Source organism: Dromiciops gliroides, chromosome 4 (assembly GCF_019393635.1).
Source record: "Dromiciops gliroides isolate mDroGli1 chromosome 4, mDroGli1.pri, whole genome shotgun sequence".
NCBI classification, from domain to species: domain Eukaryota; kingdom Metazoa; phylum Chordata; class Mammalia; order Microbiotheria; family Microbiotheriidae; genus Dromiciops; species Dromiciops gliroides.
In genome coordinates this window covers 435,929,317-435,949,070 of record NC_057864.1, presented here as the reverse complement: position 1 = coordinate 435,949,070, position 19,754 = coordinate 435,929,317, and positions in this window count along the sequence as shown.

Sequence of the window (19,754 nt, the reverse complement as noted above, 5' to 3'; positions counted from 1 at the left end):
TTACAATGAGCCTTCTATCTGCTTTCCCCATCTCTAGTCTCTCCACCACCTCCAGCCCATCTTATACACAGCAGCCAACACTGATCACATTACTCCCCAGCTCAAAAACCTTCCATGGCTCCTCATTGCCTAGAGGACACAATCCACACTCTTCAGTCTGTTATTCAAGACCCAATCATATAGCTCCAAACTGTCCTTCTGGCTCTGTTTTCCATTGTTCTCCATTAAATATACTATTCAGCAAGAACATTGACCAAAAGGAATTCTTTCTCAATTTGTTCAAAAGAAATAACTTCATTTAACCCCAAAGTCTAAGTTTAGTTTTAGGCTTTAATCATTTAAAACGAAACTAAGACTTTTGGGATACCCTCATGTGTAGATGGCACTACTTTGGCAAACTTTCTATCAATGCTGTTTCATTTAAATATCCATGTTATTGCTGAATAGGAATAACAGATGGGCTGGAGGTGCTGGTGAGACTGGAGATGTGAAAACCAGAGAGGTTAATTTAAGCAATTAAAGCTTAAAACTGTACTAAGACTTTTGGGACACCTCATATATGTGGAGCTGATGTGGTACAGTGGAGAGATCATTGGACTGGGAGTCGAGACCTATATTAGAATAGACTGACTCTGACATTTACTACCTATGTTCCTTGGGTAAAACATTTAACCTCTCTGTGCTTCAGTTTCCTCATTTGTAAAATAGGAATAATAATACTTCCCTATCTATCTTCTGGTACTGTGAGAAAAGTGTCTTATAACCTAAAAGTACTTTATAAATGTGAACTATTACTATTATAATAAATAGACATCCTTGAACCCCCATTCAATGATGAGCTCCTTGAAAATGGGACTGTCTTTTTTGCCCTTCTATGTATTCCCAGTCCTTAGCATGGTGCCTAGCATATAGTAGTTGCTTAATAAATGCTTTTTGACTACTTATTGACTGATGGAAGAAGCATGTTGGAGAGTACCTGAGTGAATAAAAATTGAGAGAGAAATATAAATTATATAATCATTATATAATTATATAATCCACCATAGATGGCAGTTTCCTGATATATCGACATCTATATCTACTATATTTGTATCCATATCTATATCTATATCCTTATTCCTAGATCTAGCTCTATCTACATCTACATCTACATCTGCATCTATCTGTCTGTCTGTCTATCTATCTATCTATCGAACTGTTACATTATGGTCTTTCTATCCCTCGCACCTAGCACAGCGTCTGCCTCATAGTGGGCATTTAGCAAATATTTGCTCATCCTATTGATTGATCTTTTCTGATTGAGGAGAAAAAAGAAAGAGACAAGAAGCAGCTAGAAGTTGAACTACCATGAGACCTCCCACACAACAGCCAAGGGCAGCTCCTGTTTCTTTAAGGGAATTGCCAAGAATCTTCTAATTGAAATGAACTAGTAGCCTAATACAAATGAACTAGTAGCCTCTTATCTGGAGAAAGTGTGGGAAAGCTTCAGAAAAGGGTGGGAGACCACTCTAGATAAAACCTCGCCTGAGGAGGCATGAGAGCCTCCAATTCAAGTGAACAAGCAAGGCAAACAAGCCATTAGCCTTAGTAAGCGGCAAGAATGACAGAAAATTCCTACTTCCAGGGGGAATTCTGGAGTGACTTGCAAAGTTTGCTATGTGTTCCTGACATTGTCAAGTAGCAACTATTTGGAATGAAGTGCATGTTGATCTCCCTGCTGGAGGAGAAAAAGAAAGAATGCAAGAATATCTTTCTACTCTTCAGATTATTAGGGAGAATAAAGTGTTCATGTTTGGGGGGGTGGGACAGGGAGGAGAAGAAGGGACATTTTGCTCATGTTTAGGTGGATGGATAATAGAACAGTGTGATAGAAAGAAGGAAGAATAAAAAGACCTCTGGGACCATGTAATGGGTTTGGGGTTCTTCTCACAGAGGATGGAACAGGACCTTCTAAAAAGGGAGACGTTTCTCAGTTTTCAAGGAATGAGGATCAGGATGTACAAGGGCCACCAAGAGAGAAATCAGACAATGCTGATCAGAGGAAGAAGAGACAAGTAATGGTGTTTGGACTTCTTGCTGGGGAATGCCAAGGTAGAACGTAATAAGAACAGTGGCAACGTCTACCCAAGGGTATGAATCTGGGACATGGTGGAGAGCCTCCTGAGGAATGTCAGACCCATTTTGGGGGAACTACAGATCTCAAAGCTAGTAGGTGAATTCAACCTGATAGATGTTACTGAAACTGGGTGAGATGTGATTCATAACCAAAATATGGCTGTGGAAGGACACAACTAATTCAAATAGACTATTTTAGCAGGGATTCTTTTTTCTTGTAAAAAACATTTTTATTTATAGTTTTGGGTTCTGATTTTTATCCTTCTTTCCCTCCCTCCACACCCCCCTCCCTGAGGCGGCAAACAATCAAATATGGGTTATACATATATGATTATGTAAAACATTACCATTTTTGTCATTTTGTACAAGAAAACTTGATTAAAAGAAAAAAATGAAAGTGAAAAATAGCATGTGTTCCATCAATATTAGCTCTTTCTTTGGAGGTGGATAGTATATTTCATCAATAGTCCTTTGGGATTGTCGGATCATTGTATTGTTGAGAATAGTCAAGTCATTCACAGTTCTTCCTCAAACAGTATTCTCTTGGTTCTTAGCAGGAATTCTTTACTAGGAATCTGTGAACTCGTTTTACATGTATATGACCATATTTCAATATAATTGTTTTCTTTATAATTTTTTGTATTTTCTTTTATGAATTTAAAAATATTATTATGGGGGGTGGGGCAGTGAGGGTTAAGTGACTTGCCCAGGGTCACACAGCTAGTGTCAAGTGTTTGAGGTTGGATTTGAACTCAGGTCCTCCTGAATCCAGGGCTGGTGCTTTATCCACTGTGCCACCTAGCTGCTCCAATATTATTCTTTCTGAGAAAAGATCCATAGGTTTCACTAGACTCCCAAAGTGTCTATGACACAAGAAAAGTGAAGAACCCTTGTGGGGGAGGTAATGTAGCTTTGTTAGAGCATTACAGAGCTGGAAAGGATCTTAAAGGCCATTCAATCCAACTCCCTTATTTTACAGCATAGGGAATCTCAAGGCACAGAAGAATTCAGTGACTTGCCCAGGGTCATGCAGCTAATAAGTGTCTGAGGTGGGATTTAAACTCAAGTCTTCCTGACTCCAAGTCCAGTGTCCTATGAACTCATGCTAACTCTCAAGAAACTATATTTATGTGAGGAAATCTGTAAACTGGGAGGGAAAGAAGCATGGTGGAGAACATTTTGATGAAGATCAATGGAGGAAGAAACAGAAGAAAGATTATTGTAAAAGTATATGGGGGGGCGGGGGGGGGGCGGCTAGGTCGAGCAGTGGGTAAAGCACCGGCCCTGGATTCAGGACTCCCTGAGTTCAAATCCGGCCTCAGACACTTGACACTTACTAGCTGTGTGACCCTGGGCAAGTCACTTAACCCCAATTGCATCACTAAAAAAAAAAAGTATATGGGGGCAGCTAAGTGGTGCAGTGGATACAGCACCAGCCCTGGATTCAGGAGGACCTGAGTTCAAACCCGACCTCAGACACTTGACACTAGCTCTGTGACCCTGGGCAAGTCACTTAACCCTCACTGCCCCGCCCCCCCCATAATAATACTTGATACTTACTAGCTATATGACTCTGGGCAAGTCACTTAACCCTCACTGCCCCGGGGAAAAAAAAAAGGTATATGAACCATCTAACCAGAAAGAGGAAATAGATCAAGAAGGAGGCAATCTTCAGGAAATGGATTAGAGAGGCATGATTGCTTAATGATAGAGGGCTTTGTGAGACAATTTTGTTTAATGAATTTGGAGTCAGAGAGCCCAGGTTCAAATCCTGGCTCTGACATTTACTCTCTGTGTAACTCTAAGTTATACCACGTATCTTGGTTTAAGTTTCTTCAGCTGTCAAATTAAGGGGCTGAACTAGATGAAATCATCTAGAATTCCCTAGCTGAAGGAAGTGATGGTTCCCCGGTACTCTGCCTGTGTCAGACAAAATTTGGAGCATTCTATCAGTTGTGGGTACGATGTTTTAGGAAGTCCTTCAACAAACTAGAACAGTATGATGAGAAGGTCGGAGATAATGCAATAAAAAGATCAAATGAAAGAATTTGGGATGTTTAGCCTAGAGTCCAGGGTCCCTTAAGTGTCTGTGGTCTTCACTTTCTGACACTTCTGGTATGAGGACTACTGAGTCCTTTTTAGAACTGCTCACTTGCCTTTGGTGTCTACCTTTCACCCAACTCTCACCAGTGGCTCCAAGAAGATGTAGTATGTGCAGCAGCCACACTACAGTAAAACTGTCTCTGCAGACCAGTTAAACCAGGTTGAGGGTAACACATCGGTGAGTTAGGAGGATGTCTATCCCCGAGTATGTGAAGACTTCCTCTGACAAAATGGACGGATAAGAACAATTTGTTCCAACTTCCATAGAGGTGGCTGAAGCAGGCATTGTGGGGCACTTAGAGTTTGGTCAGATGTGGCAGACTCTAAAATCATCCACTGTTTCCCTCGCCATCGACAATCATCTTGACTTTCATCCTGCCACTGCACTTCAGTGACTCTGGAGAAAGTAAGGCCGACTACATTGTGCAACCCTGCTTCACTTAAATCCAATTCCCATGCAAGTCAAGACATCACCCTGCAACTTCATTGGTACTCTTGGAAAACAAAGGACAAACAATAGGAGAGCCCTCTTTTTGGTAAAAGCAAAGGAGCTCAAATCTTGATTTATTCCTAAAATAATCTAATTCTTCAAAAGATGAAGGAAGGTCCATCCTGGAATTTATGATAGATAAAGAGGGAAAGGTTGTAACAGTCTAACATGTAAACTAGAGCAGGTTTCAAAGAATCCAGAGAAGAAAATGGATGGAATCCGACAGCATAAAAATCCTACCAATGAAGTCAAAACAAGCAGAATGTTCTCAGGAACAAAATTCTTATCAACTCGAATCACTTGAGTGAGAAAGGAAGGGAGGAATTGTCTAAAGAGAGCAAAGTGGACACACAGGATACTCATTGATCAGCCGAGATCTTTTAAAAAGACTTAAGAGAGAAGATTTCGGGCAGCTAGATGGCGCAGTGGATAGAGTACTGGACCTGGAGTCAGGAGTACCTGAGTTCAAATCCGGCCTCAGACACTTAACACTTACTAGCTGTGTGACCCTGGGCAAGTCACTTAACCCCAATTGCCTCACTAAAAAAAAAAGAGAGAGAGAGAGAGAGAGAAGATTTCAAGGAAAGGCAGGTGAGTGAGAGTGAATTTAGTCCTATTAAAAAAATGGCACCAGAAGCATTAAAGCTTAAAATAAGCTTAGGTGTTGGCTCAGGGCAGAAAGAGCACTGGAGTAGTCAGCAGTGGAGTCAGGCAAGTGCTCTCCTGAATGGTTCACAGTTTGTGAGAAAAAAAGCTTGAGTGTTTTAGTTGGTGGTAAGCTTAATGAGTCAACAGTGTGGTATGACTGACGACGACAACAACAACAGAAAGCTAATGACATCTTATGCTATATTAACAGAGGCATAGTGTCCACCGCAAGGGAAGTGATAGTTCTGTGGTACTCTGCCTGGGTCAGACAGTATTTGGAGCATTCTATTCAGTTGTGCGCACCATTTTTGAGGAAGGCCTTTGGCAAACTGGAACAGTATGATAAGAATTCTGGGGATGATGCCATCGAAAGATCAGCTGAAGGAATTCTGAATGTTCAGCCTAGAGTCAAGTCAACAAGCATTTATTAAGCACCTGCTATGTGGCAGCTAGGTGGCACAGTGGATGGAGCACCAAGCCTGGAGTCAGAAAGACTTCAGTTCAAATCTAGCCTCAGACAGCTGTGTGACCCTGAGCAAGTCACTTAATCCTGTTTGCCTTAGTTTCCTCATCTGTAAAATGATCTGGAGAAGGGGCAGCTAGGTGGCACAGTGGATAAAGCACTGGCCTTGGATTCAGGAGGACCTGAGTTCAAATCCAGCCTCAGACACTTGACACTTAACTAGCTGTGTGACCCTGGGCAAGTCACTTAACCCTCATTGCCCTTCAAAAAAAAAAACCAACAACAACAACAACAAAATGATCTGGAGAAGGAAATGGCAAACCACTCCAGGATCCTTACCAAGAAAACCCCAAATGGGTTCATGAAGAGTCAGACACGACTGGAAAATGACTAAACAACATGTGCCCGACACCGTGCTAAGCACTAGGGACACAAAGAAAGGCAAAAAACAAACAAAAAAACAGTCCCTGTCCTCAAGGAGTTCATAATCTAATGAGGGAGATAATATACAAATAACTGCATGCAAAGAAGATATATACAGGATAAATTGTGGGTCATCTCAGAGGGAAGACATTAAGGTAAAGGAGGGCTGGGTAAGACTTCTTGAAGAAGGTGGGATTTTAACTGGGACTTAAGGAAATCCAGGGAATCCAGGAGGCAGAGAGGAGGGGGAAGAGCATTCCAGGCATGGTGGACAGTCAGTGAAAAATGCCCAGAGCTGAGAGACAGAGTGCCACATACAAGAAGAGAACACTTGTGGGGTTGCACAAGATCTGAATTGTCATGTATACAAGGTTTTCATGTGGAAGATGTCCCCAGAGTAGAGAACAAGGAAGAATGGGTGGAAGGTGCAGAGAGTCAGATGTAGCCCCATGCCAGGAAGAAATTTCTTAACAATTTGATCTGCCTGAGAGGGGAATAGGCTTTCTCCAGAGGGAGTACATTCCCCCACCCTGGAGGTCTTCAAGCTGAGGCTGTAGGGACACCTGCTTCTCTGGGATATTATTGATGGGGTTCCTCTTTGGGTCCAGGTTGGACTAGATAACTTCTGAGGGCCATTAGCACTCTGACATTATATTGATCCATATCAATATGGATCAATATATTGTCATTATATACTGACATATTGATCCATGATAGTGATGGAGACCCAGATATCTTCTTTCTTTCTTTCTTTCTTTTTTTTTTTGGCGAGGCAATGAGGGTTAAGTGACTTACCCAGGGTCACACAGCTAGTAAGGTGTCAAGTGTCTGAGGCCGGATTTGAACTCAGGTCATCCTGAATCCAGGGCTGGTGTTTATCCACTGTGCCACCTAGCTGTCCCTCCCAGATGTCTTCTTGAAGCATGGACTAGAGTCTTGTCTTTTTGATAGTTTCATCCACCAGAAGGAAGAATGGAACAGTTATTTTGGCACTTAGTTCTTAGCACCAAGGCAGAATTGACTCATGAATTAGAATTGATGGGAGCCTAGGAGGGGATTTGCGATCACCAAAAGTGGGGGGGGTGGTCAGAGGTGGATACAGACCCTGGCAAAGAAGAATTCAAAAAGGTCAGAGAAAAGATGGGGCAGTACCAAGGTCACAGACTCTAGAAAGAAAGCTAATTTGGGGCAGCTAGGTGGCACAGTGGATAGAGCACCGGCCCTGGAGTCAGGAGGACCTGAGTTCAAATCCAGCCTCAGACACTTGACACTTACTAGCTGTGTGACCCTGGGCAAGTCACTTAACCCCAATTGCCTCACCAAAAAAAAAAAAAAAAAAAAGAAAGGAAAAAAAAAGAAAGAAAGCTAATTCAAGGGAAATGGGAGAGTTGATCAGGAATTAAATTCTGATGATACTATTCTGAATGCTCAATAATTCAATTAAACAAGCATTTATTAAGCACTAACTCTTTGTAAAGCATTGGAGACACAAAAGATTAAAAGGAACAGTTCTTGCCTTCAAGGACCTCTCCTTCTACTGGAATCCCAGTGAAGAATAAAATACACTTTACTCTTGACTGTAGCTATCTTTTCTTCCTCCTCCTCCTCCTTTTCCTTGCCCTGGAGAAACTTCAACCCCAGGGCTTCCACTCTCCTGATTGGTGACTGCCTTTCCCAAATCACTATAACATTTGCCACCTACCCTAGTCCTCACTGCTTGGATGTATTACATTTGACCTCTTCCCCCCACCCTGACCTCCAGGGTACCTTAAGAAGATTTGGAGAGGGACTAGGCTCTCTATAAATAGCTCTAGTCTCCATGGATGGAGTTCTCCCAAGAGTACCCCTGTACCCCCACTTTTATTTAGACAGCAACAGTCATTAACTTTTTTTTTGAGAGGCAATTGGGGGTTAAGTGACTTGCCCAGGGTCACACAGCCAGTAAGTATTAAGTGTCTGAGGCTGGCTTTGAACTCAGGTCCTTCCTTTTCTTAATTATTTCCTATTTATCATGTATATAGCTTATTCATATTTGTTTGCTTGTTGCCTTCTCCTCTATATTGTAAATTCCTTGAGGGCAGGAACTGTCTCTTACCTCTTTTTGTATCCCCAGGGCTTAGCAAAATGCCTAGCACATAGTAGGGATTTATTATTTTTTTTGCAGGGCAATGAGGGATAGTAGGGATTTAATAAATGTTTATTGATTAACTGACCAGAAACTGAGAAGGACAAATGAACCGGAACAAGACAAACATCCCAGCGCATTTCTTGAAACTGGAGTAAAGAGCACCAGTTCAGTTCAAGGTGCCCAAAGTAAGAAAGAGAGCACAAGAAAATTCATAAGCCAGAAAGAGAGACAAAAATACTTAGCTTCTCTTTCTTGCCAGTTTTCAAGGTTCTAAGCAGCCCAGTCACAGGAGGCTACATTCTACCATGTGGTGAAAAGCACCTCCACTTTAGGAGACTGGGCAAACCCCATCCTGAGTGCCTTCATGTCCAATGAACCGGGACTGCTCCAAAGTCCCCTCTGTCCCACTATTTCAGGAAGTGCTATGACAGTGCTTCACTCTAGACTGTTCAGCCTTTTCCTCATTAGCTGTCTGACCCTCTCACAGGGATCCTTTCTTTTCCCCTTACCCCTCACAATTCTTGACCTATGAATCATGATCAAATCAACTCTGCCATTGTTCCTGGATGGACTTCACATAACCTTTTTTTTTGGGGGGGGGGGTGAGGCAATGGGGGTTAAGTGACTTGCCCAGGGTCACACAGCCAGTGAGTGTCTGAGGTCGGATTTGAACTCAGGTCCTCCTGAATCTAGGGCCGGTGCTTTATCCATTGAGCCACCTAGCTGACCCCATGCATAATTTTACCAACCAAAGGGTCCCTTACTAGGTCACCACTCTCCTTTGTACTTTATCTCCTCAATTTGAATATAAGTTCCTTGAGGGCACACCCTTGTATCAGGTTTTCTTTATGTGTATCTGCTGTAATCAGCACAGTGTTAGATGGGTGAAAAAATTTTGATAAATTTTCTTTTAAAAAAAATAAAGGGGGCAGCTAGGTGGCACAGTGGATAAAGCACCGAGCCTGGATTCAGGAGGACCTGAGTTCAAATCCAACCTCAGACATTTGACACTAGCTGTGTGACCCTGGGCAAGTCACTTAACCCTCACTGCCCCACAAAAACAAAAACAGAAACAAATTTTTAAAAATTATTTTTCATTCAGTCATTTAAAAGCCTCTTGAGAACAGGGTAACTTCATAGAAAACTCTTCCATGAGCTCAGATTCAAAAAGGATATGTCAAAAAAAGATGGAAGCAAGGACACATAACCAGGGAATCCTACAAAGGAACGCTACGGACCAAATAGAATAATGTTAGGAAGGCCAAACCCATGGCAAGCTGAGGCTTTAGAAATAGGTAAAGAATGATGAAACAGGCTTTTTAGAAATACATTTGGCGCAAGAAAAGGAACAAGAAAGGGGTAGGTCTGCTTGTGCCGACAAAACAAGGACTAGCTAATATTTCGCTTCTATTTTCTCTGTCAAGGAGAATGCTCTTCAGATTAGGACGGGCAGAACAAACATGGTTAAGGGTGAATTAGTTGCTGAACATAGGTGAGGCACAGGAGAGCACATAGCAACCCCAAATGAATTTAGGCCTCTTGGCTTAGAGAAATTTCATTCGAGAGTATTGGAAGAACTCATAGATTCAATTGTGAAATCCTTGAGGAGTCAAGGAGAATGGGAGCGGTGCCTGGAACCTTAAGCACAGAGATGGGGCAGGAAAGTATAGGTTGTGTTCAGGGAAGAAGAAGCAGTCCTGGTTTAGTTGGAGTCTAGGGGGGAGTGAGGCCAGAAAGAGCTAGATTATGGAGAATCTTGAATGGTGAGTCTGTAGGCACTGGGGAGACATTGAGGACATTTTTGAGCAGATGAGTGACATGACCAGAGATATACTTTAGAATATTAACATGGCAGTGATAGGTCTGCAGGATGGATTGGGGGAGAAGACAGACTGAAGGTGGAGGGTCTAAGTATTCAACTATTACAATAGTGCAGTAAGGGGTCATTAAGAATCAGAACTAGAAAGAATGAATGTTGTTGGGGCAGCTATGTGGCACAGTGGATAAAGCACCAGCCCTGGATTCAGGAGGATCTGAGTTCAAATTCGGCCATTGACACTTACTAGCTGTGTGACCCTGGGCAAATCACTTAACCCTCATTGCCTCAAAGAAGAAGAAGGAGGAGGAGGAGGAGGAGGAGGAGGCGGAGGAGGAGGAGAAGGAGGAGAAGAAGAAGAAGAAGAAGAAGAAGAAGAAGAAGAAGAAGAAGAAGAAGAAGAAGAAGAAGAAGAAGAATGGACGTTGTCAGTAGCTGTAAATAAGAAATTAAGTAAGCTCTCTGCTAGATGAAGCAATTCTGTGTTTAGAACCACAAAGAATTTGGTGAAGGCATAATGTCCTTGAGAAGCATTGTAAAAACAAGATCTTAATTTAGAGTTTAGTATAGTAGAGATCTTAAGGGAAGGTAGTATAGTGGAGAAAGAGCATCCGATTTGGAGTTGAATGACCTGAGTTCTAATTTTGCTCTGCCGTTTTCTACCTTGGTGACTTTAGGCAAGCCATATCATCTTTCCATGGCCTTGGAATGAGGAGGTTGAACTAAATGATTTCTTCCTGCTCTAAATGTTATGACACATTTTGGTACGACCCAACTTGCAGATATTGTCTTGATTTTTATAATAGCAATAGCTAGCATTTATTTAGCGTGCTTGAAGGGTTTCAAAAGACTTTACATATATTACTTAAATTGTTGTTTGTCCTTTGTTCTTTTTTTTGGGGGGGGTGAGGCAATTGGGGTTAAGTGACTTGCCCAGGGTCACACAGCTAGTACATGTCACGTGTCTGATGCTGGATTTGAACTCAGGTCCTCCTGAATCCAGTGCTCTATCCACTGCGCCACCTAGCTGCCCCTTGTTCTTTGTTCTTAAAGAGGACCATGACACTGGGAAGTGATGTCATGACTTGCAGTGAATTGGATTTAAGTGAGGGAGGGCTGTGCAAAATCACCAGCCTTACTCTCTCCTCCAGAGCCATCTGGGTCCAGTGGCAAGATATATATTAGGATGGCTGGAGATGGCCCTAGATATTTGAGGCAATTGGGGTTAAGTGACTTGCCCAAGGTCACAGAGATAATAAGTGTCAAGTGTCTGATGCCAGATTTGAACTCAGGTCCCCTTGACCTCCATGATCAGTACTCTACCCACTGCACCACCTAGCTGTCCCTTATTATTTAAATACATGGCAGCTAGGTGGCAAAGAGGATAGAGTATGGAACTTGGAGTCAGAAAGACTTGAGTTTCAGTTCTGCCTCAGAGACTTAATAGCAAGGCCCTTTAATCTCTTTGTGCCTCAGTTTCTCCATCTATAAACTGGAGATGATGATAGCATCTACCTCACAGGGTTGTTGTGATGATCAGATGAATTAACATACATGTAAAGTGCTTTGCAAGCCTTAAAGTATTATGTTAAGCCATTATTGCTGTTATCTCTTCAAAACATCACAAAGACCCTCTAAAATAGATACTATTATTCCCCTATCACAGAAGAGGAAATGGGTTGAGTGACATTAAACAACTTGTCCAGGTTCATACAGCTAGTAAATATCTGAGGAGAATTCAACTCAGATCTTCCCTCATTCTAGATCAGGTCCCCTTGTTGTGTCTTTAAGATATTTTCTTTTTGTGGTTGTTGTTCAGTCATTTTTTAATTGTGCCTGACTCTTCATGACCCCATTTGGGATTTTCTTGGCCAAAATACTGGGGTAGTTTGCCATTTCCTTCTCCAGCTCATTTTACAGATGAGGAAAATGAGACAAACAGGGTAAAGTGACTTGCCCAGGGTCACACAGTTAATAAACATCTGAGGCTAGATTTGAACTCACAAAAAAATGAATCTTCTTGACTCCAGGCCTGACACTCAAACCACCGTGCCAACCTAGCTTCCCTTCTTGATTTTTTTTAATGGAAGGAAAAGTTCAGTCAGTAAATTACAGATTAGTACACCTGAGTTGGATTCTGGGCATACTTCTCAAAGGGATTGCTTAATGATTTGTGAGTACTCAGAAAGGAAAAAGTTGGTTACTAGGAGTCAACATGGACTCACCAAGGACAATTCATGCCAGATTAATCTCATTTCCATTTTAACTGGGTTAGTCCATGACAAAGTCAGGGGAATGTTATATTATCCTATGTCTGGATTTCAGGAAAGCATTTGACACAATTATGCTAGCCTTGTAGACAAATTGAAGAAATGTAGCTGCCACCCAGACCCAGAGAGTATCAATTAATGGATCACTATCAGCCTGGAGAGAATATTTTTGACATCTACCTAAACACTGATGCCACGCTCATCCAGTTTGAAGATGACATGACACTGAGGGAACTGGGTAACGAATGCATTTAATGACAAGGAGGTCCAAAATTGGATGGAATAAAGGGCAGAATCTAGAAAGATGAAACTTTACAAGAGGTAAACAAAGATCTGTTCTTAGATTTAAAAAATCAGCTGTACCAGTATGGGCCGGGGGAGCTGTAGCTAAACTGTATTTCATTCAATGAAGTCAACATTTATTAAATGCCTACTGTACTTCCCGCTAGACCTAAGCAAGTATGATCTTGAACTCCTCACGGTTCACACAAAGAAGACTTGAGCATTTTAGTCGACTGAAACAACCACAGTGTGATGTGGCTGACAGAGAGACTAATGCAATCTTGGGATGCTTTAATAAAATTTAAATATCCATCCAGAAAAAAAGAGAGGTGGTTGTCGAACTCTGAACCAAGTAGATCAGGAGTATTTTAAGAGGATCATTGACAAATTAGCAGGGAGAGGCCAGAGAAAGGCGATGGGATTCTGTGTCACATGGTTGAGGGGTGTTTCCATTGGAAGAGACAGTTCAGAATGATGACATTTGTCTTCAGGTATTTAAAAGTTCCTCTTGCAGAAGAAGGAGTAGATTTATTTGCTTGGACCCAGTGGGCAGAGCTGGAACTTATGGGTAGAAGTTAGAAGGAGTCAAAATTTCAGCTTAATATAATGAACTTTCTATCAGACAGAGCTGTTCAAACATGGAATTGTCTTCATCCTGAGGCAGCGAGTTCCCTATTTCTGCTCAACCAGAGGTTTGATGACCGCCTGTCAGGGATGTTGTCGAAATGATTCACGCTTTAGGTAAAAGTTGGACCGGATGGCCTCTGGAGTCACTTCCAGTCCTGGAATTCTATGATTCCACCACTATCTGTCGTTTCCCAGTCTCCTCCCTCTTCCAGTTGTGTGTCTCAGCTTAGGTTGTCGACTTGGCTTAGAATGATTTCCTGTCCCATTCCTCACCTGGCCCCAATCAAACAGCCAGTTAGTTCCTCCATTAAGCCTTTCCTGATGATGCCCTCAGCTAGATGGGATCCCTTCCTACTAGAAATCCCTGTGCATTTCTAGCCCTCTCTCAGGGCACTTAGCACAGTAGGGCCTGTGTCCTTCCTTCCTCTCCGTCTCTCTCGGTTTCTTTCTCTTGGTCTCTGTTTCTCTCTTCTGTCCCTGTATGTCTGTCTCTGTTTCTCTCTATGTCTGTCTGTCTCCATCTCTCTCTCTTCCTCCCTCCCTTTTTCTCTCCCTCCCTTTTCCCCTCTCTCCCTCCCTCTCCCTCTCTCTTTTCTCTCCCTTCCTCTCTCCCTCCCTTCCTCTCCTTCTGTCTCTCTCCCCACCCTTCTCTCTCTCCCCTCTTATATTGCCTAGACTGGAAGTATGGTCACCACTCATGGGCTTGTTCACGATAACTGATCAACCCGGAAACTCTGATCTGTTCCATTTCCCCAACCTGGGCCAGTTGGTTCCTCCTTAGTCAGTCTGTTGGGCCTTTCCTACCTCCCTTCTGATGAGGGGAGGGAGAGAAGGGAATAAACATTTATTAAGCGACTACTAGGTGCCAGACATTGTGCTAAGCACTTTACAAATCTGATCTCATTTGATCCTCACAACCACCCTGGGAGCTAGGTGCTATTATGATCCCCATTTTACAAATGAGGAAACTGAGACAAACAAAGGTTAAGTGACTTGCTCAGGGTCACACAGTTAGTAAAGTGTTTGAGGCTGGATGTGAACTCAGGTCTTCCTGACTCCAGACTCAGTGCTCTATGGGGGACTCCCTATATTGGTACTGGACTCAGTTCTGATACGCAATTGGCTTTAACTCTATTGTAGCTCCGATCTCCCAAGCTCAAGCATTCTACCAGCCTCAGAATTCCTAGGAGCAAGGACTACAAACATAATAAATACCAAGCCTGACGACTTTCACTAACGACAACAACACAGAGGTAGCATGACATAGTAGCTGGAAGCCTGGCTTTGGAATCAGGAAGATCTGGGTTCAAGTGTTTTCTCGGACATACCACACATACCAGTCATGTGATGAGGAATGAGGATCCCCTCATGCCTAGAGTTCTCACACAGCTCTTGAAAACTCTAAGTGATAGACACACCACTCATTTGCATTGATAGAGGCTGTTTCCACATTGGGAACTATTCCACTGATAAAATAACAGACCCAGATCAAACCAACCAACTAGTAGGCACTTTAAGGTTTACAGAGGGATTTATATACTTGATCTCACTGATCATCCCAATGGCTGTATAAGGGAAGTATTTCAAGCGTCATTACCTTTGTTTTATAGATTAGGAAATTGAGGCTTACAAGGGTTAAGTGACTTACCCAAGGTCACAGAGCTAATGTACTAAGAGGTAGAATTCAAACCCAGGTCTTCTCATCTCTGAGTAGTCCTATTATAGTCTTAGTTGCCAAAGCAATACTTAGGTCATCACAACCATCATTCTCTCCCCCCAACCCCTTGCTTTCATAAAGGCACAGCATAGGTAATAATACCTCTGCTGTAGACGGTGTGAGGAGGAAGTGTGATGTAATGGAGAGGGCACTGAAATCGGTGTCAGGGAGAATAGGGTTTGAATCCCATCTCAGACACTTTTGTGGAATCCTAGGCAAGTCACTGAACATCTCTGTAACATGGTGGGAAGGAGGGAGTTGGGTTCGATGCTCTCTAAGTCTCCTTCCATCTCTAAATCAATGATTCTATAACAATGTTGTTCCTTTTTTTTTTAACTTTTTTCTCGTGTAATACCTTCCTTTTAAACACCTTGAGCAGCCTCATTCATTAAACACACAAAAAAATCACAGCACCTACTTCACGTGGCTGTTGTAAGGATCAAATGAGGTGTTTAAGGTGCTTTGCAAACCTTAAAAGCATTTATATGTGTCAGCTATTACTGTTATTATTATTTTAGGTGGTTGCCCCCTGGATAGCTAACCCTTGAAATAAAATTTCCCATAGCATAGCTGGTGAATTTGAGGTTTGAAATTCCACTTGTAAAAAATCTTCATTCCTTTGTGCTGAAATGCTAAAACTGCGGTTTGCGAGGAAGCATATTTGTCCGCATCAGTCATTTATAACTGAAGGTTGTGGGTTTGGGTTTGGGTTTTTTTGTTTTGTTTTGGTCAGATTCTTTCTGAGAGCACGTTTAGATGGGGAGGAGGGGGAAGAAACTATTCCTTCCTTACCTGGTGCAGTTGTCTAAATAGAGGTGTCCAGGGGATGACACCAACACATAGGGTTTATAAAATGAGCGATCGGAATACTCCAGATAGGGACTTCCAGTTTCCCTGAACCAAAGGTTCTCTAGGTGTTATCTCAGGACCACACTTTTTGAGGGATAACGATATTGAGGAGCTAGGTGCAGGGATGCTGGAAACTGAGAGGCGGGAAGCCCCTGGTTCCAGACTTTCTAACTGGACCTTTCAGTGTTTCTGCAACAAGAGCCAGCCTGCACTAACGGCCTCCCCCACCCCCAAAGTGAGAGTAGGCTCTTAAAAGGGCAATAACAGAGTAGGTGACAGCAATCTCCAGAGGATCTGCTTGAAGAGGGGGTTGTGGGGCGCCTCTGCCTTTGTGTGGGATTAGGTGGGGCTGGGGCCCAGGTGTACCACTGGGGGATCCCAGAAGCAGAGGTGGCTTGGGGGGCAGACTAGGCTCCTCATCCCTCAAGCAGGTCCCAACAAGCTGCACATTTCTCTGGGGCCCAGCCCAACTCTGCCTGTCAGACTCATCCTGGGAATTCTGCCAGGGCTCCCCCAGGCCTCAGTGGGAGGCGATGGGGGTAAGTGAAACATTCCCAGGGCCCATGGGAGACAGGAAGAGCCTCCGGGAAGGGAAAGCAAGAGGGGACTCTAGGGAGTGGGGAAGTCTCAGTTCTCTGGGGCTCGGTTTCCAGAAGTCAAGTGGGGTTGCATCCTTGGTGTAGGGTGGTTAGCCTTGTTTCCATTTACTTCTTATCTTCCCAATAGACTTAAGATTTCCTCTTTACTCAATCCTTCAAGTTGCTGCCAGGAAAACAGTGTCTCTCTTAGGGAGTTTCTAGCTTGTCTTCCGACCCCTCTAGAGAAGGAAGGAGACTGGGCTCCTACCCTTTCAGTCCTTCCCTCAGCACCCAAACTTGAATCTTGGACTCTGGCTTCCTAGGTATGGGTATTAGGGGTTGGTGTGAGGCCCAGTGCTCCCCTGGGCCTGCGAGGCCTGTTGTGCCAAGTCGGCCAACCCCTGGTGATGGGGAGGTTGATGGCATGCCAAGCATGAGAGAATGAGCTGTGGGCTGGTGAGGGAGCTGTTGGGGTGGAGCCTCAGTACCTGGGATCTGGGTCCATCCCAAGAGCTTGTAACCTTCATTTTGCCTGCTTTTAGGATCAGGGCAGTCTCTCTACAGCTCCCCAGCCTTGCTGAGCCAGCCCATTGTATATAAGGTTCCCATTGGCCCCAGCCGATCCATTCCCAGGAGTTGGGGTAGAGGGGAGAAACCTTGTCATCAGCTTACCCCTCACAGCGGTTACATATTAGCTGACTGGGACAGCCTCAGTTTCCTCATCTGTAAAATTACAGGGCTGGATTCAGTGGCCTCTGAATTTTCCTCCATCTCTAGATCTATGACCCCCTATTTCTCTTCTTTGTCCCCTTGGGAAAGGAGAGTAAAGTTCTCTTGCTACTGGAGTATGTCACAGGCTTGGCTCCTTCCTGACCCGGAAGCTTCCTCTGACCCCCTTGATTTGCCTCTGGCCTGGTTTTTGCCGTCTCCCCACCTGTGACAAGGGGCTCTGGGGGGGGGCAGTGTGCCCCTGAGCCCTGCTTGCTCAGTAGCATAGCACAAGAGGGGCCAGGCTCTCTTGGCACAAAGCAGTAGCTGATAAGCTGAGAATGGGTTTCAAAGGCAGCCAGCTCCCGAGAACGAGTTGGGTGAGAAATTGGAGGGCTGGCCTTCTCTCTGCGGGGGAGCTGAAAGCAGGACCCAGCCCTGAAGGGGCTGAGAGCTAAGTAAGTGCTCCTGCCACTGCCCACCCCTCCCCTCCCCTGCCCTCCCACATGGTGCTCAGAAGAGCCTCCTGGTGGCAGGAAGGTGGCACAAGCCCAGGGCCAACCAAGTGGGTGCTGAGGCTGGCTGAACGGAGGCTTTCTCCAGGGCCTCCCAAATCAAACAATAAGTCTTGGCGGGGCTGGTGGCACCGCTGATTGGCTGCGGCGGGGAGGGAGATGGCGGAGATGCTCCAAGCCACCCATGCATTCCTTTCTGTGCAGCCCCAAAGGAGACTGAGCCAGTGGGGCGAAGCAGCAGCCAGCCTCCCAGAGCAGAGTGCGAGCCTCATCCTGTCCCTTAAATCAAAGCCTGCTAAGCTGCCCTTTCTTTGGGTTGGGAGCAGCGGCTGCAGGAATGCAATTCCAAGGCCTTTTGAATTACAAATGGGCGCCGCTTGCAGCCTTCCTTTGTCAAGCTGCTGGCTTTGTTATCTATCCCAGAGCGGGGGTGACAGGGGCCAATCAGCGCCAGCAAAGGCGGGCGCACACTCAACCCGCCTCAAAGGGCCTGGGTCCCCCACGTCAGCACCAGCCAATCACGGCGACTCATGTGGGTCTCAGTCGCCCTTTCACGTGCCCCAAGTTTGACCAGGGTTTCTAGCGGCATGATTAATAGGATCAAACCTCCGGCCCAGAGGCAGGCATGTGTGAGACCCCTGGGCTCCTTCCTGGGGGACTCTGGGAGATCTGGGCTGAATGGAAGGCAAACGGGCAAGGCCGCAGGCCGCAGCCCCCCAGAGAGACCAATGGGCCCAGCCAGAAGGCACAAAACCTACAGAGAACAACTGAGGAGCCTGTCACTAGCCTCATGGTGGAGGGGAAAGGGGGATCAGTGTGGGATTCGGGGTCAGGAGGGACTGCCACTTACTGGCTGTGTGACCCTCCTCTGAGCCTCAGTGTCATCATCTTTAGTAAGCTACCTCACAGAATTAAGATGAACTGAGACAACACACACCCTACAGTGCTGGATATCATCCGCCTCTATTCTCTCACTCCGCTTATGTTTCAGTTTTCCCCTGGCTGCAATGGGTATCATTATTCCTACCTCCTTGGGAAATGTCACAAGGATAAAACAAATAATAAACGGTTGGCATTTAGGGTTGTCAGAAGATCTCCTAAGGTGTTATTAAATAAAAGTGTCTCTAGATAGATGTGAGGATGAAAGGCATTGGGTAAATATAGACTCTGGATATCACTGGGAATCAGGAATTGGATTGTCAGATTGCTGCCGGAAATTCTAGAAAAAGAAGTGGGAATCTCTCCTCTAGCCTCTCCAAATCTTGTGCTTTGGAACTGCAATGGCCAGTTGGTGCTACCCACTGGTTTGTAGTTCCCCATGCCCGGAAAGATTCCCTTCAAGCCAGTGTCCCATATCTTTGCCCTCTTTCACAGCCAAACTCAGCTAGAAGAATCTGCCTCTATTCATTGCCTGCTTGCTGTCCCTGGTTCCAATCTGTCTTCCAACCTTGCCGCTCAATTCAAACTGCCCTTTCCAAGGTTATCACTGAACTGAATTCAATGGGCTTTCCTCACTTCTCATCCTTTTTGACCTCACTGTAGCTTTTGAAATTGTTAACTATCCTCTCCTGGATACCCTTTCTTTGTGGTTTTCCTGGTGCCGCTCAGTTCTTTTACCTGCCTCCTCTAACTTAAGCATCCTTTGTTGAATCATCAATCATGGTACGCTCCAGGGCCATCTCGGGCTCTTTTCTCTCAGTGACCTTGTTAAGCTCAATTATCATTCCCCACACTGACTCTCAAGCACACATACCCAGCCCTAACAACCTCTCCTCCACAGCAATCTCTCATCACTGTTGGATGTCACTAGATGCTCAATAGGTACTTCAAACTCATGTCAACAAGATGGAACCCATCCATTTCATCCATAAAGTAAGCCATTAGTTTTTTCCTTCTTCCCCTTTGTCCAAGCCATCACCACCCAAGTTATCCTCTACTCTCCTTCATTCCTCTCCCAGATTTTCTCCTGACTCTCTGGATTTTTTCTCCATCATGCCCTGGCAGCCTTCTGAACCTGGAAGG